General features: G+C 43.1%; 1 long non-coding RNA gene across 1 annotated transcript; it reads left to right on the forward strand.

The window, feature by feature from the left end:
• Window positions 1-2,277: 2,277 nt before the first annotated feature.
• On the forward strand, window positions 2,278-5,841 carry LOC137840711 (uncharacterized). Its single transcript, XR_011087630.1, has 2 exons — window positions 2,278-4,699; window positions 4,754-5,841. It is a non-coding gene; the product is annotated as an uncharacterized lncRNA (long non-coding RNA).
• Window positions 5,842-25,283: the final 19,442 nt, after the last annotated feature.

The following is a 25,283-nucleotide window of genomic DNA, read 5'->3' on the forward strand; positions in this document are numbered from 1 at the left end:
GAAAAATGTAGAAATTACAAGGGAAAAAGGAAATTTGGGAAAATTGGGTGTGAATTTCAAAATTGAAAATTTGGAATTTTGGGTAAGTGGGAAGTTGTGGAATAGGTAGGAAAATGATGAACAGTTGAAAGGTGGAATGGGTTGAATAAGTTGAAAATGTAGAAATTAGAGTAGAAAAACAAAATTGTAGAGAATTTTTGGTAAGTGTGAAGTTGTGGAATAGGAAGGCAAAAGAGGAACAGTTGAAAGTTGGAACGAGTTGAATCGGTTAAAAAATGTAGAAGTTAGAGCAAATCTTGAATCCTAATAGAGAATGAATGGGAATTAAAAGAAAAAAAATTGCGCCAAAATTTTTTGAAATTTGGAACAAAAGGAAAAAAAACGGCTTCAGGAAGTTCACTTTTGGGGTTAAAATGTTGAAATGGGTTTAATCGGGCAAAATTTGCAAAAGTTAGCGCAAATGTAGGTATTTAGGGCACTTAATGTTGAAATATGGTCACTTCCGGTTTGATTTGGTCACTTCCGGTCTATTTGGGTCACTTCCGGTTTGATTAGAGGCACTTCCGGTCTAGCTGAGGTCACTTCCGGTTTATTTGGGGTCACTTCCGGTTTAAAAAGGTCACTTCCGGTTTGATTTGGGGTCACTTCCGGTTTGATTTGGGGTCACTTCCGGTTTACCTGAGGTCACTTCCGGTTCATTTAGGGTCAATTCCGGTTTGATTTGGGGCACTTCCAGTTCATTCCGGGTTCATTGGGGCACTTCAGGGTCAATCCAAGATGGCCGCCACTCTGGAAGTGGGGGTCAAGGGTTGAATTGTGGAAGTGGGGGTGAAGGGGGTGAATATGGTAAGCATAAGGTGAACAAAGTGAATAAAGTTGGAATGGGTTGAATCGGTTGAAAAATGTAGAAATTAGAAGGGAAAAACTAAATTTTGGGAAAATTTGGTGTGAATTTCAAAATTGAAAATTTGGAAATTTTGCTAAGTGGGAAGGTGTGGAATAGGTAGGCAAAAGATGAACAGTTGAAAGTTGGAACGAGTTGAATCGGTGGAAAAATGTAGAAACTAGAAGTGAAAAACTAAATTTTGTGAAATTTTGTAAAATTTTGTGCAAATTTTAAAAGTGAAAACGTGAAATTTTTGAATTTGGCAAGTTTGGGAATGTCCCCAATGTGATTTGAATGTGTTGAAATAAGTGAATTTCAAACTGGAACAACAAAAATGTGAAATGTTGAATCTGCCATTAAGAATGAATGGGGAAAAAAATGCCACAAAATCGTGAATTTTGTGAAAACGGAAAATTTTTCGAACAAAAAAAATGTAAGCAGCCGTGTCATGAATATTTGGAATAAGTGAAAAGTGGAACAGAGTGAATCGGTTGAAGTATGTGGAAAGAGTTAAGCGTCAAAAAAGTGAGCGGAATAAGTAGAATAATAATAATAATAATAAAGGACAGCAATAACAATAGTGTGAAGGTCTTCACCTTCACACTAATAATAATAATAAAGGACAGCAATAACAATAGTGTGAAGGTCTTCACCTTCACACTAACTAGAATTTGCAATTCCTGAAGAAATTGCGTGTGAAGGTGAAGAGGTTGAATAAATACTTGGGGAATGCTGCAGAATGATGTTGAAAAGAGTTGAATCGGTTGAAAAATGTAGAAATTACAAGGGAAAAAGGAAATTTGGGAAAATTGGGTGTGAATTTCAAAATTAAAAATTTGGAATTTTGGGTAAGTGGGAAGTTGTGAAATAGGTAGGAAAATGATGAACAGTTGAAAGGTGGAATGGGTTGAATAAGTTGAAAATGTAGAAATTAGAGTAGAAAAACAAAATTGTAGAGAATTTTTGGTAAGTGGGAAGTTGTGGAATAGGAAGGCAAAAGAGGAACAGTTGAAAGTTGGAACGAGTTGAATCAGTTAAAAAATGTAGAAGTTAGAGCAAATCTTGAATCCTAATAGAGAATGAATGGGAATTAAAAGAAAAACAAATTGCACCAAAAGTTTCTGAAATTTGGAACAAAAGGAAAAAAACGGCTTCAGGACGTTCACTTTTGGGGTTAAAATGTTGAAATGGGTTTAATCGGGCAAAATTTGCAAAAGTTAGCGCAAATGTAGGTAATTAGGGCACTTAATGTTGAAATATGGTCATTTCCGGTTTGATTTGGGCCACTTCCGGTTTGATTAGAGGCACTTCCGGTCTAGCTGAGGTCACTTCCGGTTTATTTGGGGTCACTTCCGGTCTAGCTGAGGTCACTTCCGGTTGAAAAAGGTCACTTCCGGTTTGATTTGGGGTCACTTCCGGTTTACCTGAGGTCACTTCCGGTTCATTTGGGGTCAATTCCGGTTTGATTTGGGGCACTTCCAGTTCATTCCGGGTTCATTGGGGCACTTCAGGGTCAATCCAAGATGGCCGCCACTCTGGAAGTGGGGGTCAAGGGTTGAATTGTGGAAGTGGGGGTGAAGGGGGTGAATATGGTAAGCATAAGGTGAACAAAGTGAATAAAGTTGGAATGGGTTGAATCGGTTGAAAAATGTAGAAATTAGAAGGGAAAAACTAAATTTTGGGAAAATTTGGTGTGAATTTCAAAATTGAAAATTTGGAAATTTTGCTAAGTGGGAAGGTGTGGAATAGGTAGGCAAAAGATGAACAGTTGAAAGTTGGAACGAGTTGAATCGGTGGAAAAATGTAGAAACTAGAAGTGAAAAACTAAATTTTGTGAAATTTTGCAAAATTTTGTGCAAATTTTAAAAGTGAAAACGTGAAATTTTTGAATTTGGCAAGTTTGGGAATGTCCCCAATGTGATTTGAATGTGTTGAAATAAGTGAATTTCAAACTGGAACAACAAAAATGTGAAATGTTGAATCTGCCATTAAGAATGAATGGGGAAAAAAATGCCACAAAATCGTGAATTTTGTGAAAACGGAAAATTTTTCGAACAAAAAAAATGTAAGCAGCCGTGTCATGAATATTTGGAATAAGTGAAAAGTGGAACGGAGTGAATCGGTTGAAGTATGTGGAAGGAGTTAAGCGTCAAAAAAGTGAGCGGAATAAGTAGAATAATAATAACTAGAATTTGCAATTCCTGAAGAAATTGCGTGTGAAGGTGAAGAGGTTGAATAAATACTTGGGGAATGTTGCAGAATGATGTTGAAAAGAGTTGAATCGGTTGAAAAATGTAGAAATTACAAGGGAAAAAGGAAATTTGGGAAAATTGGGTGTGAATTTCAAAATAGAAAATTTGGAATTTTGGGTAAGTGGGAAGTTGTGGAATAGGTAGGAAAATGATGAACAGTTGAAAGGTGAAATGGGTTGAATAAGTTGTAAATGTAGAAATTAGAGTAGAAAAACAAAATTGTAGAGAATTTTTGGTAAGTGGGAAGTTGTGGAATAGGAAGGCAAAAGAGGAACAGTTGAAAGTTGGAACGAGTTGAATCGGTTAAAAAATGTAGAAGTTAGAGCAAATCTTGAATCCTAATAGAGAATGAATGGGAATTAAAAGAAAAAAAAATTGCACCAAAAGTTTCTGAAATTTGGAACAAAAGGAAAGAAACGGCTTCAGGAGGTTCACTTTTGGGGTTAAAATGTTGAAATGGGTTTAATCGGGCAAAATTTGCAAAAGTTAGCGCAAATGCAGGTATTTAGGGCACTTAATGTTGAAATATGGTCATTTCCGGTTTGATTTGGGTCACTTCCGGTTTGATTAGAGGCACTTCCGGTCTAGCTGAGGTCACTTCCGGTTTATTTGGGGTCACTTCCGGTTGAAAAAGGTCACTTCCGGTTGAAAAAGGTCACTTCCGGTTTGATTTGGGGTCACTTCCGGTTTGATTTGGGGTCACTTCCGGTTTACCTGAGGTCACTTCCGGTTCATTTGGGGTCAATCCCGGTTTGATTTTGGGCACTTCCAGTTCATTCCGGGTTCATTGGGGCACTTCAGGGTCAATCCAAGATGGCCGCCACTCTGGAAGTGGGGGTCAAGGGTTGAATTGTGGAAGTGGGGGTGAAGGGGGTGAATATGGTAAGCATAAGGTGAACAAAGTGAATAAAGTTGGAATGGGTTGAATCGGTTGAAAAATGTAGAAATTAGAAGGGAAAAACTAAATTTTGGGAAAATTTGGTGTGAATTTCAAAATTGAAAATTTGGAAATTTTGCTAAGTGGGAAGGTGTGGAATAGGTAGGCAAAAGATGAACAGTTGAAAGTTGGAACGAGTTGAATCGGTGGAAAAATGTAGAAACTAGAAGTGAAAAACTAAATTTTGTGAAATTTTGCAAAATTTTGTGCAAATTTTAAAAGTGAAAACGTGAAATTTTTGAATTTGGCAAGTTTGGGAATGTCCCCAATGTGATTTGAATGTGTTGAAATAAGTGAATTTCAAACTGGAACAACAAAAATGTGAAATGTTGAATCTGCCATTAAGAATGAATGGGGAAAAAAATGCCACAAAATCGTGAATTTTGTGAAAACGGAAAATTTTTCGAACAAAAAAAATGTAAGCAGCCGTGTCATGAATATTTGGAATAAGTGAAAAGTGGAACGGAGTGAATCGGTTGAAGTATGTGGAAGGAGTTAAGCGTCAAAAAAGTGAGCGGAATAAGTAGAATAATAATAATAAAGGACAGCAATAACAATAGTGTGAAGGTCTTCACCTTCACACTAATAATAATAATAAAGGACAGCAATAACAATAGTGTGAAGGTCTTCACCTTCACACTAATAATAATAAAGGACAGCAATAACAATAGTGTGAAGGTCTTCACCTTCACACTAACTAGAATTTGCAATTCCTGAAGAAATTGCGTGTGAAGGTGAAGAGGTTGAATAAATACTTGGGGAATGTTGCAGAATGATGTTGAAAAGAGTTGAATCGGTTGAAAAATGTAGAAATTACAAGGGAAAAAGGAAATTTGGGAAAATTGGGTGTGAATTTCAAAATTGAAAATTTGGAATTTTGGGTAAGTGGGAAGTTGTGGAATAGGTAGGAAAATGATGAACAGTTGAAAGGTGGAATGGGTTGAATAAGTTGAAAATGTAGAAATTAGAGTAGAAAAACAAAATTGTAGAGAATTTTTGGTAAGTGGGAAGTTGTGGAATAGGAAGGCAAAAGAGGAACAGTTGAAAGTTGGAACGAGTTGAATCGGTTAAAAAATGTAGAAGTTAGAGCAAATCTTGAATCCTAATAGAGAATGAATGGGAATTAAAAGAAAAAAAAATTGCACCAAAAGTTTCTGAAATTTGGAACAAAAGGAAAGAAACGGCTTCAGGAGGTTCACTTTTGGGGTTAAAATGTTGAAATGGGTTTAATCGGGCAAAATTTGCAAAAGTTAGCGCAAATGTAGGTATTTAGGGCACTTAATGTTGAAATATGGTCATTTCCGGTTTGATTTGGGTCACTTCCGGTTTGATTAGAGGCACTTCCGGTCTAGCTGAGGTCACTTCCGGTTTATTTGGGGTCACTTCCGGTTTAAAAAGGTCACTTCCGGTTGAAAAGGGTCACTTCCGGTTTGATTTGGGGTCACTTCCGGTTTGATTTGGGGTCACTTCCGGTTTACCTGAGGTCACTTCCGGTTCATTTGGGGTCAATCCCGGTTTGATTTGGGGCACTTCCAGTTCATTCCGCGTACATTGGGGCACTTCAGGGTCAATCCAAGATGGCCGCCACTCTGGAAGTGGGGGTCAAGGGTTGAATTGTGGAAGTGGGGGTGAAGGGGGTGAATATGGTAAACATAAGGTGAACAAAGTGAATAAAGTTGGAATGGGTTGAATCGGTCGAAAAATATAGAAATTAGAAGGGAAAAACTAAATTTTTGGAAAATTTGGTGTGAATTTCAAAATTGAAAATTTGGAAATTTTGCTAAGTGGGAAGGTGTGGAATAGGTAAGCAAAAGATGAACAGTTGAAAGTTGGAACGAGTTGAATCGGTGGAAAAATGTAGAAATTAGAAGTGAAAAACTAAATTTAGTGAAATTTTGCAAAATTTTGTGCAAATTTTAAAAGTGAAAACGTGAAATTTTTGAATTTGGCAAGTTTGGGAATGTCCCCAATGTGATCCATCGCCTTCACACAATAATAGAGAATGGTGTAGAATAACATATGTGTGAAGGCCATCGCCTTCACACAATAATAGAGAATGGTGTAGAATAACATATGTGTGAAGGCCATCGCCTTCACACAATAATAGAGAATGGTGTAGAATAACATATGTGTGAAGGCCATCGCCTTCACACAATAATAGAGAATGGTGTAGAATAACATATGTGTGAAGGCCATCGCCTTCACACAATAAAGGACAGCAATAACAATAGTGTGAAGGTCTTCACCTTCACACTAATAAAGGACAGCAATAACAATAGTGTGAAGGTCTTCACCTTCACACTAATAATAATAATAAAGGACAGCAATAACAATAGTGTGAAGGTCTTCACCTTCACACTAATAATAATAATAAAGGACAGCAATAACAATAGTGTGAAGGTCTTCACCTTCACACTAATAATAATAGAGAATGGTGTAGAATAACATATGTGTGAAGGCCATCGCCTTCACACAATAATAGAGAATGGTGTAGAATAACATATGTGTGAAGGCCATCGCTTTCACACAATAAAGGACAGCAATAACAATAGTGTGAAGGTCTTCACCTTCACACTAATAATAATAATAAAGGACAGCAATAACAATTGTGTGAAGGCCATCGCCTTCACACAATAATAATAATAAAGGACAGCAATAACAATAGTGTGAAGGTCTTCACCTTCACACTAATAAAGGACAGCAATAACAATAGTGTGAAGGTCTTCACCTTCACACTAATAAAGGACAGCAATAACAATAGTGTGAAGGTCTTCACCTTCACACTAATAATAATAATAGGGAATGGTGTAGAATAACATATGTGTGAAGGCCATCGCCTTCACACAATAATAAAGTAGAATAACAATGTGCGAAGGCCTTCGCCTTCACACAATAATAATAATAAAGTAGAATAACAATGTGTGAAGGCCTTCGCCTTCACACAATAATAATAATAATAAAGTAGAATAACAATGTGTGAAGGCCTTCGCCTTCACACAATAATAACAATAATAATAATAATAATAATAATAAAGTAGAATAACAATGTGTGAAGGCCTTCGCCTTCACACAATAAAGTAGAATAACAATGTGTGAAGGCTTGTGTGAAGGCCTTCGCCTTCACACAATAAAGTAGAATAACAATGTGTGAAGGCGAAGCCTTCACACAATAATAATAATAACTAGCAATCTGCAATTCCTGGAGAAATTGCGTGTGAAGGCGAAGACCTTCACACTATTGTTATTCTACTTTTTTCGAAAATAAATTCCGCCCACTGTAAAATTCGAACCCACACGGGAAAATGGCTCGTGTTGAAATCCCCATTGAGAATGAATGGGGATTTAAAAGTCACAAATTTGCTAATTACACAAAAACGGTAAATGTTATCAACAAAAAAAATGGTAGCAAGCATGCCATGAATTTTTGGAATGTGTGAAAGTTTGAACGGGGTGAATCGGTTGAAGCATGTAGGACTGGTTAGGCGCCTTCACACAATAATAAAGGACAGCAATAACAATAGTGTGAAGGTCTTCACCTTCACACTAATAATAATAATAATAATAAAGGACAGCAATAACAATAGTGTGAAGGTCTTCACCTTCACACTAATAATAATAATAATAATAATAATAAAGGACAGCAATAACAATAGTGTGAAGGTCTTCACCTTCACACTAATAATAATAATAATAATAAAGGACAGCAATAACAATAGTGTGAAGGTCTTCACCTTCACACTAATAATAATAATAATAAAGGACAGCAATAACAATAGTGTGAAGGTCTTCACCTTCACACTAATAATAATAATAAAGGACAGCAATAACAATAGTGTGAAGGTCTTCACCTTCACACTAATAATAATAATAATAAAGGACAGCAATAACAATAGTGTGAAGGTCTTCACCTTCACACTAATAAAGGACAGCAATAACAATAGTGTGAAGGTCTTCACCTTCACACTAATAATAATAATAATAATAATAATAAAGTAGAATAACAATGTGTGAAGGCCTTCGCCTTCACACAATAATAATAATAATAATAAAGTAGAATAACAATGTGTGAAGGCCTTCGCCTTCACACAATAATAGAGAATGGTGTAGAATAACATATGTGTGAAGGCCACCGCCTTCACACAATAATAATAATAATAATAATAGAGAATGGTGTAGAATAACATATGTGTGAAGGCCATCGCCTTCACACAATAATAATAATAATAGAGAATGGTGTAGAATAACATATGTGTGAAGGCCATCGCCTTCACACAATGAAGGCCATCGCCTTCACACAATAATAATAATAATAATAGAGAATGGTGTAGAATAACATATGTGTGAAGGCCATCGCCTTCACACATTAATAATAATAGAGAATGGTGTAGAATAACATGTGTGAAGGCCATCGCCTTCACACAATAACAATGTGTGAAGGCTTTGCCTTCACACAATAATAAGTGAAGTTTGCTGACGACACGACTCTGGTGGGTCTCATCACGAAGGGCGACGAGACTCGGTACAGGTCGGAAGTTGACCTTCTGACCACGTGGTGCAGGGACAACAACCTCCTGCTGAACGTCAATAAGACCAAGGAAATCATTGTTGACTTCCGGAAGGGTCACACAACACACCTGCCGCTGATCATCGACGGTGCTGTGGTGGAGAGGGTGAGATGCACCAAGTTCCTGGGGGTGCACATCAGTGAGGACCTCTCCTGGTCCGCAAACACCTCGTCACTGACAAAGAAAGCTCAGCGCCGCCTGTACTTCCTGCGGAAGCTCAGGCGTGCATGTGCTCCTCAGGCAGTCCTGTCTACATTCTACCGTGGCACCATTGAGAGCGTCCTCACCAGTTGCATCGCTGTCTGGGGTGGTAACTGCACTGAACAGAACTTGAAGGCCCTGCAGCGCATAGTGAATACGGCTGGTAAGATTATTGGTGCTTCGCTCCCCTCCCTGAAGGACATTTACACCTCCCATCTCGCCCGCAAGGCAACCTCGATTGCCAGAGATGTGAGTCACCCGGCTCACTCTTTGTTTGACCTTCTGCCCTATGGGAAGAGGTACAGGAGCCTGCGCTCCCGCACCACCAGACTCGCCAACAGCTTCTTTCTCCAGGCTGTTAGGGCCCTGAACTCGCTACCCCCTTCTGCGTAGCGTGCGGCACTGTTGCGCTATTTTCGGGAATGTCTGCTGTACGCGCACTTGCTCCTTTTTTTTTTTTTTCCTGCTCCTCTTATTTATTTATTTATTTATTGTTGTGTTATTTATTCATTATTTATTCAGCACGCTTTTGTTATACTTGTTTACTTGTTTGTCTGTTGTGAGCCATGTCTTGTCACCGTGGGATAGGGGGGAACGAAATTTCGGTTTCTTTGTGTGTCTTTGGCATGTGGAGAAATTGACAATAAAGCTGACTTTGACTTTGAAAAAAATAATGATGATGATAATAAAAGTACATCTCAAACCAGCAATCCAATGTGAAACTGCAGTTGATATATTGCATAACAATATTTAAGCATATATATGCATACACGTTATTTAAAACCTACTATAAGTAAATCGTAAATCTACATTCTGGCGTACATAGTTTACGCCAGGAGACGCAACACGTTCACTGACTGATCCGTTGATGCACAGGAAGGCCGTTCACTCATTGACTCGTTCGCGAATGAGAAAGTCAGGATTCGTTCCCTCACTGATCCGTTCTCGCGATGAACTGGAAATGCGAATCACTCACTCACTGATTGGTTCACTCACTGATTCGTTCGTTGGTGAACGGGAAATGCAATTCACGACTCATTCGCGTACGGGAAGTTACGTCACTGACTCGCAGAGATGGGACCAAGTCACACATGTGCAAGTCTCAAGTAAGTCTCAAGTCTTAACCTTCAAGTCTCAAGTAAGTCCCAAGTCATTTTTTTCTTGGGCAAGTCAAGTCAAGTCCTTAAATAGGTCAAGTCAAGTCCAAGTCAAGTTAACTATAGTATTTATTTATTAACTTGCTCCATATTAAATCATATTTACATAATTCAGTTTCATCATCATATTCATTGCATTAAAGCTATTGTTGGATTTTGTCCACAATTTAGGGAGCACGCTATCTGCGCTTCACGGCAAAAGCCATTGCCAATCACCTGTTATCCAATTTACTCACTGCGTGCTCGTTTGAGTTCTTCAGATTTAGGAAAATGCTAAGACACTGAAGCAGAAATCAGACTTACACAGGTTGGCTGAGTTCAATCACAATTCTTGTCAAGAAAGCTCTGTTTTCAGGAAAGTACAATACAGCGCTGGGCCTTTCAAGAGCGGAAAGTCTCCATTCAGAAAAGGCAACGTTCAAGGTTCTTTGGTCAACTTATATTCAGTTGCACATGCCAGTGTGAGCCGAGTTTGATGGGTGATGAGTCTTTGGGGCGGGGCAAGTTCGCAGGAGAGTCTGAGTCCATGGGAGTGGGTGCTGGTTCGGTGAGAACTGGTTCCGTGGGGTTGGGTGCTGATTATGGGTGATTCAATGTGTGGGGGCTGTTGTTTTCCGTCTTTCAGCCTTGATGATCATCTTTGGCTTGGCTGTCTCCCTCTGGCACCTGCTGGTTTTATCTCCAAGTGACCTTCCTGTAAACATTCTCCTCCATTCTTGCACATACACTATCGCACCTCATCCATTCATCATTCTTTCAATTTTGTCATTTTGTACAGAATTATGTGAGCTTTTGCCTGTGACATCATCAATTTATTAATGTTCCCTGACTATGCAAAGTTTGTACTCACCACTTACCATGTTTTTGTTTGTTTGTTCTTTTGATCTCCATGTACTTGCTTACGTCATCATATTCTTAGTTTAATCATGCTTTCAACCATATATTTTCTTTGTTAGGCAAACTATTTCCCTCTGTCCAGAACGTTCAGTAGTAATCGAAAATTGGCGTCTAGCATTAGTCAACACATAAGATACAATCAAGTACTGAACATTTTTAGACATCTTTGGCAGTGTCCGTGATTTAGAAAATCATCAGGCATGCATTAAACCGTTCCTTAAGGGTCATTAAGCTATTCAGGTAATATATCAAAAAAACATTTGTTATTTTAAAGTGCTCAGAAATATATATCAGATCATAAAGTTATAAAAACCTTTCTCATTACCACTTATCAAAAATGTCTAGTTATGTCTTCTCTATTGATTTGGTGTGTAGGTATAATTGTATGCTTAAAATGTTTCTCTTATTTATTTAATATGTGAATATACTTGTCCGCTTATGTACTTTATTCAATGAGGTTTGAGCATATCTGTTTTTGTAGCTAGGCAGGACTTTTTGTATTTCGACCCCATTCCTTCACTCCCTCTGTTGACCTCAGTTTAACTGAGGTCACCAAAACCATTGATACCACCAGGGTCCCTCTGTTGGCACACCACATCCCTCTGTGGGGCCACCAATGAGTGAGAAAAATAAATATAGATAAAATTCATACCCAGAAATTTGTAAAAGATGGAGAGTGGAAAGGCAATTGGCCTAGACGACATTCCAGTGACAGCATGGAACTATCAAAGAGAGGTGGCAGGGGAGATTCTTAAAAAGCGAGAAGATTCCTGGAAAGGTGCTGACTCCTATTTTTTATTTCAGGCCACGGCGATGCGCAGAACTGTAGTAGCTACAGAGGTGTTGTTATGTTGATTAAGCAAAGCATTAAGTTATGGGAAAGAATGCTAGTGTCACGATCGGGTGTAGCATGGAGCAGGACGACCAAGTGCAGCTTGGACCAGGGTTTATTGGTGAACTCAAAAAAGGCAAACTAACAGACTCGGCAACTGACATGACCTAACTAAACCTAACAACGAGACTGACCAAAAAGACGTGAAACAAAAAGACAGGGTGACATTACCAATGACAGGAACCAGGATCCAAAAAAAACATCATGACATGAACACACAACGTAAATCCAACACCGAACGACCACAACCAATGATCCGACAGGGAGTGAGGGGCAGACAGGACTTATATACATGACAGGTAACGAGAGGCAGGTGGGAATAATCACACTGATCATGGGCACACAGGAGGGGGGGGGGGGCGAGCACACAGACACACGAACAAAACTATGACACGATCGGGGACGAGTTGTGACAGAACCCCCCCCACAAGGGACGGCTCCCGACGTCCCAAAAAAAAACTAGGGGAACCGAACCGCGCTCGGGCGGCGACTAGGGGAACCGGACTGCGCTCGGGCGGCGACCTGGGGAACAGAACCGCGCTCGGGCGGCGACTTGGGGAACAGAACCGCGCTCGGGCGGCGACTTGGGGAACCGAACCGCACTCGGGCGGCGACTTGGGGAACCGAACCGCACTCGGGCGGCGACTTGGGGAACCGAACCGCACCCGGGCGGCGACTTGGGGAACCGAACCGCACCCGGGCGGCGACTTGGGGGACCGAACCGCACTCGGGCGGCGACTTGGGGGACCGAACCGCACTCGGGCGGCGACTTGGGGGACCGAACCGCACTCGGGCGGCGACTTGGGGGACCGAACCGCACTCGGGTGGCGACTTGGGGGACCGAACCGCACTCGGGTGGGGACTTGGGGGACCGAACCGCACTCGGGCGGGGACTTGGGGAACCGAACCGCACTCGGGCGGCGACTTGGGGGACCGAACCGCACTCGGGCGGCGACTTGGGGGACCGAACCGCACTCGGGCGGCGAATTGGGGGACCGAACCGCACTCGGGCGGCGACTTGGGGGGACCGAACCGCACTCTGGCGGCGACTTGGGGGACCGAACCGCACTCTGGCGGCGACTTGGGGGACAGAACCGCACTCGGGCGGCGACTTGGGGGACAGAACCGCACTCTGGCGGGTACGCTAACATGAACCGCACTCGGGCGGCAACCCTAACATGAACCGCACTCGGGCGGCAACCCTAACCTGAACCGCACTCGGGCGGCAACCCTAATCTGAACCGCACTCGGGCGGCAATCCTAACATGAACCGCACTCGGGCGGCAACCCTAACATGAACCGCACTCGGGCGGCAACCCTAACCTGAACCGTACTCGGGCGGCAACACGAACATGAACCGCACTCGGGCGGCAACCCTAACCTGAACCGCACTCGGGCGGCAACCCTAACATGAACCGCACTCGGGCGGCAACCATAACCTGAACCGCACTCGGGCGGCGACCCTAACCTGAACCGCACTCGGGCGGCAACCATAACCTGAACCGCATTCGGGCGGCAATCCTAACCTGAACTGCACTCGGGCGGCAACCCTAACATGAACCGCAATCTGCGGCAACACAAACATGAACCGCACTCGGGCGGCAACCCAAACATAGAATGCATTCGGATGGCGACTCTGGAAGTCCATACAGCAATTGGCGGCGACTCTGGAAGTCTGTACCTCGATCGACGGCAACTCTGACAGTCCGTACCGCGATTGCCGGCATTTCAGAAGGCGTGGCTGTGCGTAGCGGCAGGAGCCATCACGCGCCGCAGCAGTGGGAGTGGAGCCAGGTGCAGCTGGCTCAAAGTCCGGCGACAACCGCGGGTCCGGCGTTGCTGGCAAGAAGTCCGACGACGGCCGTGGGTCCAGTGACGCCGGGGTGAGGCCCGATGGTGGCCGCGAGTCTCATGGCGGCCGCGGGTCCGGCGTCGCTGGAACGAAGTCTGGTGGCGGCCGCGGGTCCGGTGTCGCAGGAGCAAGTTAGACGGCAGCCGTGGAGCCCATGGCGCTGGAACCTGCTCAGACGTGGATCGTGCGTCGCAGCGGGAGCTGGTGGTGAAGGGGGGTCCAAGCGCTGGTCGTTTTGGTGGTCGGATCATTCTGTCACGATCGGGTGTAGCATGGAGCAGGACGACCAAGTGCAGCTTGGACCAGGGTTTATTGGTGAACTCAAAAAAGGCAAACTAACAGACTCGGCAACTGACATGACCTAACAAAACCTAACAACGAGACTGACCAAAAAGACGTGAAACAAAAAGACAGGGTGACATTACCAATGACAGGAACCAGGATCCAAAAAAAACATCATGACATGAACACACAACGTAAATCCAACACCGAACGACCACATTATCATTATCCGACAGGTAGTGAGGGGCAGACAGGACTTATATACATGACAGATAACGAGAGGCAGGTGGGAATAATCACACTGATCATGGGCACACAGGAGGGGGGGGGGGGGGCGAGCACACAGACACACGAACAAAACTATGTCACGATCGGGGACGAGTCGTGACAGTTAGAAGCGAGGCTTGGAAATCTCTACTGGCCAAAATAATGGAGAGTGTGGCAGAGATGAAGATGTTGCAGGACATGCAGATGGTTGGTGTGACAGGACAGAAAGATATGGAAACGATTGCATAAGTAATCCACCTGTTCCTGATTCGTTTCTAGTCTGTATATTATTGTTCCAATTTTTTACATTTAATACTCTCCCACCTATTTGATCCTATCTTGTAAAGGTCTACAATTTATTATAAGCTATTTTAAAACTCTCCACACTTGTTACCAGGCTTTGGCTCCATTTCACGATGTTGTCTCCCATTGACTTCATTTCTGCCGAGCTGCTTCTTCTCCTCCGTCTAGCATGTTGAAGACTTGAAACCATCAAATCTGAAAACACTTAAAATCTCACAATTCCCCCCTTTGGTGTTTTTTTTTCTTCCCTCCCCTTTTGACACATTCTAAAAAATTCGTCACTATGGTTAAAAAGTAAAAATAACAATGCCCATCACCAGCTGGACTTCGGTGTACCTCCAGATGCCATCCTGGCTTAGAATCACCAATTCTCAGTCCCTGAAACTCGACTGGCAGCATCTCACATGGCTGTATGAACAAAAGCCATCACCCTCCTGTAGCTGTACATGCAGCTCTCCGCACAATAAACATTCATAATACCCAAAAATAAAAATAAAATTCATAATGATAAACAAAAAATAATCCACACACACATAAAAACATACAATATTAAATTGTAAAAGGAACCCTCCCTATGCAAAATTTTCTCCTCAATTAAAATTTCCCTTTTTTTTTATTTTAAATCCAAAATAAATATCTAATTGTCTGGTCTCCTGTCCTCTCATCGTTTGCTAATATGCATAATGCTGGAACATGATTTAACTCCCCATTTAGTTTGCTCATATCTCACACTTAGACTATTTTACACTTTGTGTTGAGCTGTAACTTCAATATTTCCACCTTCCCATATTTCTTCCACTGAACAGTTCCATTTTGCTTTCAGTTTAAATTCATCCCTCCAAATAACTACCTCTGGCAAAGAACCACAAATTTATAGAGCACTCCCTTTTACTGTCACCTTGTTCCTTCATTCATCTCCTCACAAGCATTACTGACCCTCCTAAAAAATAATGAGATTAAAAATAATGTTTTAAAAACAATATACACAGTTTCCTCCTGCCACTTACACTATCACATTGAAGATTATCGTTCTCATTTTTGTTGATGCCAATTCTTAGAATTAAAAAGAAATGCTGACTCTTGATAATGGAGTCACGCTATATCACAAATTTTAAAAACCTTCTTCCACGTTCCCCCTTTGTACCTATCAAAACATATTAGAAATATTTTGCTGTCATGATCATCATTGTGGCCCTCACACTTATTGTTCCTGTACTTTAAATTGGCAATTTTTGTACATTTGAAGCCCTTTGAGACTTGCTTGTGATTTAGGGCTATATAAATAAACTTGACTTGACTTTATTATTATTCAACTTCTTCTGCATTCTTCTGCCTTTTATTTTATTTTTATCTTAACTACTTCCACATAATTCATCTGATTTACTCCATTACACTTTTAACACATTCTAAATATTCATGGCAAATATTCCAAATATTTACGGTTTTCGAGAAATTTATAAATTTTAAGCCAAAATTTCACCATTCATTCTTCCTAGCACATTCAACATTTCTCATTTTCATCCTCATAATTCCTCCAATTCACCTTCTTTCACTTCCTAGATTAAAAGTTCACATCCTCACTTTCAACATTGCGGTAAAACTTTGCAAAATTTCATTTTTCCCTTCTAATTTCTTCTAGTTTCCTTTTTTTTTTTTTTTTCACACTGACTCAACCCATTTCAATTTTTTAATTGTTCATTTTATGCCTACCTATTCCAAAACTTCCCACTTGTGGAAAATTTCAAATTTTCTATTTTTAAATTCACGCCCAATTTTACAAAATTATTTCTATATTTTCATCCATTTTCTGACCAATTCAACACGTTCCAAATTTAAACATAATCTTGTAGCATTCCCCAGATTTTTATTCAGCCTCTTCGCCTTCACACGCAATTTCTACAGAAATTACAAATTCTAGTTATTATTGTTAATCCTCCGTGACCCTCGTAAAGACAAGCCGCACCAGTAATGGATGGATGGATGGATTGTTAATCCTAACCCCAAGTGCCTATCATAAATTGTCATTTAAATCAATTGTCGCAAGGGTCATGTCAATGTATTTGTTATTTAAAGCCCTACTGTATCCTTTTTTTAATTAAGTGGTGCCCTGTATTACTATTTTGCTGATTATCAAGAATTCCAAATTTCTTATGGCCCCTTACCCCTTCAAGCTCAAATATGCATCCTATAAATCAGTCGCAATTGATGTGTAATTAAATTCTGTCGTTTTGATAAAGGTCAATTAAGTTTAGCAATTCAGCCTTCTGTTGCCCGAATCCAAATTTTCACTAGTCCAATTATAAAATTTCATTATTTCAATTAGATTCATCATGTCTTCAAAATGCTGTTACATGTAAAAAAATTATGATTCCAATGATTTAATTTCTATCGATCAATGTCCACTTTGCAAAGTTTCTGATCACGCTGTCATGATTTGTTATTATTAGTGTATCTTCACTGTCCATATCTATGTATTTTGTTTTTTATCCCCATTTTAGTGTCAATAAGCAGCCTTATTATTCCCTCTTTTATCAAAACTCCTCAGTTATGTCCGCCCCAGCACCCAAACACGCTTCCATCCCTTTTGTCCCACACTCCACCAACTTTGTAATGCTTCAGCAGTCTTTAGCAATGTGTCCAGTTTGACTTCATGTGACTCGTGCAAGTCTTTAGCAGCCTCTCCTCTTAGATTCTCATGATGATGATTCAGGGCAGCGGCTCGGTGGCGCACTGGGTAGCACGTCCGCCTCACAGTTAGGAGGGTGCGGGTTCGATTCCACCTCCGGCCCTCCCTGTGCGGAGTTTGCATGTTCTCCCCGAGCCCGCGTGGGTTTTCTCCGGGCACTCTGGTTTCCTCCCACATCCCAAAAACATGCTTGGTAGGCCGATTGATCACTCCAAATTGTCCCTAGGTGTGAGTGCGAGTGCGAATGGTTGTTTGTCTCTGTGTGCCCTGCGATTGGCTGGCAACCGGTTCAGGGTGTCCCCCGCCTACTGCCCGATGACGGCTGGGATAGGCTCCAGCAGGCCCGCGACCCCCGTGGGGACTAAGCGGTTCAGAAAATGGATGGATGGATGGATGGATGATTCAGGGCTGGACCGTCCGCCACTCTCAAATGCGTCCATCTTGTCTTTGTTCTTTCAGTCCATTTTCTTTTTGATCTGCAACTGTGTGTATTCCACCAACTGTATGGTTCTTGTCCTGTGAAGAGCTGTGCTTGCCCCCTTCAAGCATGATAATAGTTCCTGTTGTTCTCCCAAAGGTCAAAGGAGTCTCATGACCAGGGACAGTCCTCTGTTGATTTTGAGACAGCCAGTGGAGTAAGAGGACTCAGTTCAGGAATTGTGACACGCGCTAGGGCAGAAGACATTGGGACACAAATTTCACAAAACTATCTTTGTGTTATCAGTCTTCCTGTGTAGTATTTGTTCCTTACACCCCAAATCTTCCTATTAACATTTTGTTAATAGCCGCCCTTATGAAATGCTTTTTTTTTTTTTTTTTTTGAGTAATCCATTAACCCTACCCATTGACACGGCTAAAATCCTCGTTCCAGTGTTTATCATCAAATAAAGTTCCGAAATCCTTTGTAATAGACTGTAATGTAATTGAACAATCTACCAATGTGGTTGTATATGCGGTAAATGTTATTGTTCAATCTATAGGTCATACAGCGCCGCTGTTCCAAATATGACACTCCTCCTTGATTTAACATCTCATAAGTTATTATTGTCAGCAGCGCTAAAGGATAGTGCTTGGAAGTGAATGTCTTATCGCCCAATTTAAAACACATGCCACGTTTGAGCTAGTATTTATTCATTTATTTATTTGCCATCCTCATGTTAGCTGGCATGTGTCAGAATTAAAATATAATTTTGCTTTTAATTGTTGTCACGTCTCGTCCCCAACTGCTCTACTATGTGTCTGTTGTCTTGGTTTCTGTCTGTGTGCTCGCCCCTCCCCTCCTGTGTGCCCATGATCAGTGTGATTATTCCCACCTGCCTCTCGTTACCTGTCATGTATATAAGTCCTGTCTGCCCCTCACTCCCTTTCGGATCATTGGTTGTGGTCGTTCGGTATTGGATTTATGTTGTGTGTTAACGTCGTGATGTCTTTTTGGTTCCAGTTGCTGTCATTGGTAATGTCACCCTGTCATTTTGTTTCACGTCTTTTTCGGTCAGCCTTGTTGTTAGGTTTTGTTAATAAGTCATGTCAGTTGCCGAGTGTTAGTTTGCCTTTTTTGAGTTCACCAATAAACCCTGGTCCAAGCCGCACTTGGTCGTCCTGCTCCATGCTCCACCCGACCGTGACAATTTTAAGTCTTTCAAAATTGCTACCGTATTTGCCGGTGTATTGGTCGACCTTTTTCGATCCAAAATCGACCGAAAAAAATCGACCTCGACTTATACACCGAGGCATAAAATTTAACTTCGTATTCATCGCTTCAAATGTGATGGTACCCAAGGCCGTTTCTAATGCATCTCATTGTGCGTTGCACTTAGAAAATTTGAACCGGGCGGCGTGCGCAAGTGCGCGGCCCGGTGGAAGTCGAATGAGGCTCCGCGATCTCCGCGGTGCTTATAAACAGCCGATCCGCTCGGCGGGGGCTATTTTCGGCCACTTGGCGCGTGCGCACGGCCTCCCGGATGTGCCGGGCGGGTGCGCGAGCTCGCCGGCCGCTGGAAGTCGAATGAGGCTCCGCGATCTCCTCCGCGGTGCTTATAAACAGCCGATCCGCTCGGCGGGGGCTATTTTCGGCCACTTGGCGCGTGCGCACGGCCTCCCGGATGTGGTCCTCTGAGGATGCCATCTGCTCTGCCCTCCACTCGGCCCTCTCCCACCTGGAGAGTAGGGACTCGTATGTGAGATTGCTGTTTGTGGACTTCAGTTCTGCCTTCAACACCATTGTGCCACAAAAACTCATCTGCAAACTCGACAAGCTGGGCCTCAGTACCTACCTCTGCAACTGGCCACTGGACTTCCTCTGTCTTAGGTGGTACGTGTTGGCGACAAAATCTCCGCCAGCATCACGCTGAGCACGGGGGCCCCCCAAGGTTGTGTGCTCAGTCCGCTGCTCTTCACCCTGCTGACGCACGACTGCACTGCGTCCTACGGCAACAACCGCATAGTGAAGTTTGCTGACGACACGACTCTGGTGGGTCTCATCACCAAGGGCGACGAGACTCAGTACAGGTTGGAGGTTGACCTTCTGACCGCGTGGTGCAGGGACAACAACCTCCTGCTGAACGTCAACAAGACCAAGGAGGTTTTTGTTGACTTCCGGAAGGGTCACACCCAACACCTGCCGCTGACCATCGACGGTGCTGTGGTGGAGAGAGTGAGCAGCACGAGATTCCTGGGATCAGTGAGGACCTCTCCTGGTCCACCAACACCGCATCACTGGCAAAGAAAGCTCAGCGCCGCCTGTACTTCCTGCAGAAACTCAGGCGAGCAAGTGCTCCTCCGCCCGTCATGACTACATTCTACCGTGGCACCATTGAGAGCGTCCTCTCCAGCTGTATCGCTGTCTGGGGTGGTAGCAGCACTGAATACAACGTGAAGGCCCTGCAGCGCATAGTGAACACGGCTGGTAAGATTATTGGTGCTTCACTCCCATCCCTGAAGGGCATTTACGCCTCCCATCTTGCCCGCAAGACGACCACGATTGTGAGTGATGAGTCACCCCGCTCACTCTTTGTTTGATCTTCTGCCCTCTGGGAAGAGGTACAGGAGCCTGCGCTCCCGCACCGCCAGACACACCAACAGCTTCATTCTCCAGGCTGTTAGGATCCTGAACTCTCTTCCCCCTTCTGCGTAGCGTCCTGTTCTTATTTATTGTGTTATTTGTTTATTTATTATTTATTCATCACTCTTATTTATTCAATGATTGTGCCTTATTGTTTTATTTTTCTCGTGTTGTTTACTTGTATGTACATTGTGAACTATGTCTTGTCACCGTGGGATAGTGGGAACGTAATTTCGATCCCTTTGTGTGTCTTGGCATGTGAAGAAATAGACAATAAAGCAGACTTTGATACACGTTATTTAAAACCTACTATAAGTAAACCGTAAATCTACATTCTGGCGTACATAGTTCACGCCAGCAGACGCAACATGTTCACTGACTGATCCGTTGGTGCACGGGAAGATAGTTCACCCATTGACTCGTTTGCGAACGAGAAAGTCAGGATTCGTTCCCGCAATGATCCGTTCTCACGATGAACTGGAAATGCGAATCGCTCACTGATTCGTTCACTCACAGATTCATTCGTTGGTGAACGGAAAATACAATTCACGACTCGTTCGTGAACGGGAAGTCACTTTCTTCTTCGTTTTGTTTTACGGCGAGGTGGCACCAGCTTCAATGGACATTACCGACACCTACTGGTTGAAGTCATATGAACTGAAAAAAGAACGAATCACTTCCTAACTTTAGGAATCACTAATCAACTAAGTGAATCACTTCACTTTAGGAAGTGATTCGTTCACTCTTGTTCACTGAAAGGATTCATTCTTTTGAACGAATTGTTCACGCACGAGTCAACACTAATGGGCGGGTATACACGAGGCATCAGATCAACTCGTACCCTCGAGGGGTAATTTGGTTTTGTCTATATTCAAGATAATTTATCACGGTTAAAGTGATTGTCCGATAGCATAGCGGTTAAACCAATAGCCAATGAGCCATTCTTAATTACTTTGCGTCACGGGTTCAAATCCCGCTTATAACTGTTCCATTTTTTTATTTCATTTTTTTGTGTTTGCTATTTCTTGCAGCCAGTCGGAAATGTAAACTAAACGTTTCGTTCAACATTTTTATTGAGAATTGGAACAGTTTTGCAGTCAGGCAAGTTTCATATCGCTTGTGACGAATCTGCAGTCACGAAACACAAGATTGCGCACAACGCTTTACCCTAACGAGCGTAACTGGAGACTGGGAGCAACACCTGCCACCAACCACGTAATGATGAGTTTTATTTTTACGTGGTTTATACTTGTTTTTATGCCATATATATATATATATATATATATATATATATATATATATATATATATATCGTATATATATCGTTCCCCCCTGCAAAAAGTAAACTGTTTCCAAGCTATCCCTGTTTGTCCAAACCTCCTGACAGCCAGGGATGCAAGGTCTCGGACAAAATACGGCTGACTACGGCTGACCAGCTCAATCAGTAAGTCACATGACTTACAAATTCCCGGCAGGGCACAATATGAGCAATGAGCGATTACCTTACCAACAGTCAGTGTGGGTCCTTAGGCAAGACCCTTAACGATACCGCCTACCTCAGAGATAATGAGAGTACAAGAAACGAAAGACATGCCGGCTCAGACGTCGCCCGGACAAACAAGGTCTGCATCAGGTGCTGGGGAACCAGAGCACCCTGATGAAAAATGGGCTACTGGAACAAGACACAAATGGGCGAGATGCGAGAATAAGGATCTGTTGGAATGCTACTACTCCAGCAACCCGAGCAAGAGGGGTTACATGCGGAGAATGCGGGAACAATGGCAACTTCGATACCCACAGTCAACACTATCGGCCAAGCAACTAGTAGCTCAATGTTCCAATATCCATAAACGGCACCTGCTATCACAGCTCGAGATTGATGAGATACAACACAAATGCCATAGCGAAGGTCACCCAGAGCACCAGGTCAGAGACGAGTTAAATCCATGTACAAGTCCAGAGGCTGGGTACGAAACCCCAATTAGCACAATCAAGCTGAACGAGGCAGCAACTGACCTGAAGAACAAGATCATGGCGAGAATGAATGCTCGGGAACCTAGATACACACTGCAGAGGCTAAGTGAAGTACCCTCAGAAAGTCTCCTAGAAGATGTGAATGCAGCACTGACAACAATTCCTACGGCTACCATCACTGAAACCAATGAGCTGATATACACCTCAGCAGCCGTGATCCTAGAAATGCTTGGCTACAAGAAGAATGACCATATGTGACCACAACAGTGCCCGCCATGGAAGAGAAGGCTGGAGGCCAAAATCAGGATAGCACGGAGAGAAGTGAGCCAAATGACAGAGGCCCAGAAAGGTGCAATGAAAAAGCAAGTTCCCAAGAAATACAGCCAGATGCCCATACCTGAAGCACTCGAAACTGCCAAACAAAGACTCCAAGCCTAGGCCAGCCGCCTAAAGAGGTACACAAGAGACAATGAAGCCAGACGAATAAATCGGTTGTTCACAACACAACCAGCGAAAGTGTACGCTCAGTGGCAGGGGAATAATAGCAGAGCTGACCCACCAAGGCTGGAAACTGAACAGTACTGGAAGGATATATGGGAGCGGGAGGCATCACATAAGAAAGATGCACAGTGGCTGGTGGCTCTGAGAAAGGACCACAGCAAGCTCCCTGAACATAACCCAGTAACCATCATAGTGGCAGACATCCAGAGAAGAGTCTCAGGAATGAAAAACTGGACAGCACCAGGCCCTGACATGATCCACAGCTACTGGCTCAAGAAGCTTACAACTCTCCATGAGCGCCTGGCAGCACAAATGAACCAGCTGCTAAGGGATGGGACTCACCCTGAATGGCTAACCCAAGGGCGTACGATCCTGATCCAGAAGGATCCTTCAAAGGGTACAGTCCCATCCACTACCGGCCAATCACCTGCCTCTCCACAACATGGAAGCTGATGTCGGGCATAATATCAGATAAGATCAGCGGGCACATGGATCAATACATGAGCACTGCTCAGAAAGGGATTGGTTAAAATACCAGAGGAGCAAAACATCAACTCCTGGTGGATAGAACAGTCACCCAAGACTTCAGAACCAGATGTACCAACCTGAGCACTGCCTGGATTGATTACAAGAAAGCATATGACTCAATGCCACATACTTGGATCACTGAATGCTTGAGGCTGTACAACATCAATGGGACTCTGAGAACCTTCATTGCCAACTCGATGAAACAGTGGAAAACCACACTTGAAGCCAATGGCAAGCCACTTGCACACGTGACCATCAAATGTGGTATATACCAAGGAGACGCTCTGTCCCCAATGCTGTTCTGTATAGGACTGAACCCCCTCAGCCAAATAATCGGGCTATGGATACCAACTCAGGAATGGGGCCACCATCAGCCACCTCCTCTACATGGATGACATAAAGCTGTACGCTAAGAACGAGCGGGACATTGACTCCCTGATCCACACTACCAGGATCTACAGCTCTGACATCGGAATGTCATTCGGACTTGAGAAATGTGGCCGCATGGTGACTAAAAGAGGAAAGGTAATCCACACAGAGGGGGTCTCACTCCCAGAAGGAACAATAGCAGACATTGAGGACAGCTACAAATACCTTGGAATTCCACAGGCAAATGGCAACCTTGACGAGGAAACAAGGAAAGCAGCCACAGCCAAATACCTCCATCGAGTAAGGCAAGTCCTAAGAAGTCAGCTCAACGGCAAGAACAAGTCCCTAGCCATTAACAGCTACGCCCTACCAGTAATCAAATACCCTGCAGGAATCATACGGTGGCCAAAGGAGGATATACAGACCACAGATATCAAGACACGGAAGCTCCTAACCATGCATGGAGGGTTCCATCCCAAGTCCAGCACCCTGAGACTGTACACTAGCCGTAAAGAAGGAGGCCGAGGACTAGCGAGCGTGAGAGCCACTATCCAAGATGAAACATCCAAGATCCATAAGTACATCAGGGATAAGGCCCCAACGGATCACGTGCTCAGTGAATGTCTCAGACAATGGGCATCAAAGGAAGATGAGATGCTGGAGGGACCATCATGGGAGGACAAGCCCCTACATGGGATGTACCACCAAAACATAGCTGAAGTGGCTGATATCCAGAAATCCTACCAATGGCTAGAGAGAGCTGGTCTGAAGGACAGCACAGAGGCATTGATCTCGGCTGCACAAGAACAGGCCTTGAGCACCAGAGCAATAGAGGCCCAAATCTACCACACCAGACAAGACCCCAGGTGTAGATTGTGCAAAGAAGGTCCTGAGACAATCCAGCACATAACTGCAGGGTGTAAGATGCTGGCAGGTAAAGTATACATGGAGCGCCATAACCAAGTAGCTGGAATAGTGTACAGGAACATCTGTGCAGAGTATGGACTGGAAGTCCCAAGATCCAAGGGGGAAACACCTCCAAAGGTGGTAGAGAATGACCAAGCCAAGATCCTCTGGGACTTCCAGATCCAGACAGACAGAATGGTAATGGCGAACCAATCGGACATTGTGGTGGTGGACAAAGAGCAGAGGAAAGCCGTTGTGGTTGACATAGCCATCCCAAAAGATGGTAACATTAAAAAAAAGGAACATGAGAAACTTGAGAAATATCAAGGGCTCAGAGAAGAGCTGGAGAAGGCCTGGAGAGTGAAGACTTCAGTGGTACCTGTGGTCATTGGAACACGAGGGGCAGTAACTCCCAAACTGGAGGAGTGGCTGAAACAGATCCCAGGAAAAACATCTGACATCTCAGTCCAGAAAAGTGCAGTACTAGGAACAGCAAAGATACTGCGTAGAACCCTCAAGCTCCCAGGCATATATATTTATGCCTTGCGAAAGTATTCGGCCCCCTTGAACCTTTCAAAATTTCGCCACATTTCAGGCTACAAACATAAAGATATAACATTTTGAATTTTTGTCAAGAATCAACAACAAGTGGGACACAATCGTGAAGTGGAACAAAATTTATTGGATAATTTAAACTTTTTTAACAAATAAAAAACTGAAAAGTGGGGCGTGCAATATTATTCGGCCCCTTTACTTTCAGTGCAGCA

Source organism: Syngnathus scovelli, chromosome 10 (genome assembly GCF_024217435.2).
Source record: "Syngnathus scovelli strain Florida chromosome 10, RoL_Ssco_1.2, whole genome shotgun sequence".
NCBI lineage: Eukaryota > Metazoa > Chordata > Actinopteri > Syngnathiformes > Syngnathidae > Syngnathus > Syngnathus scovelli.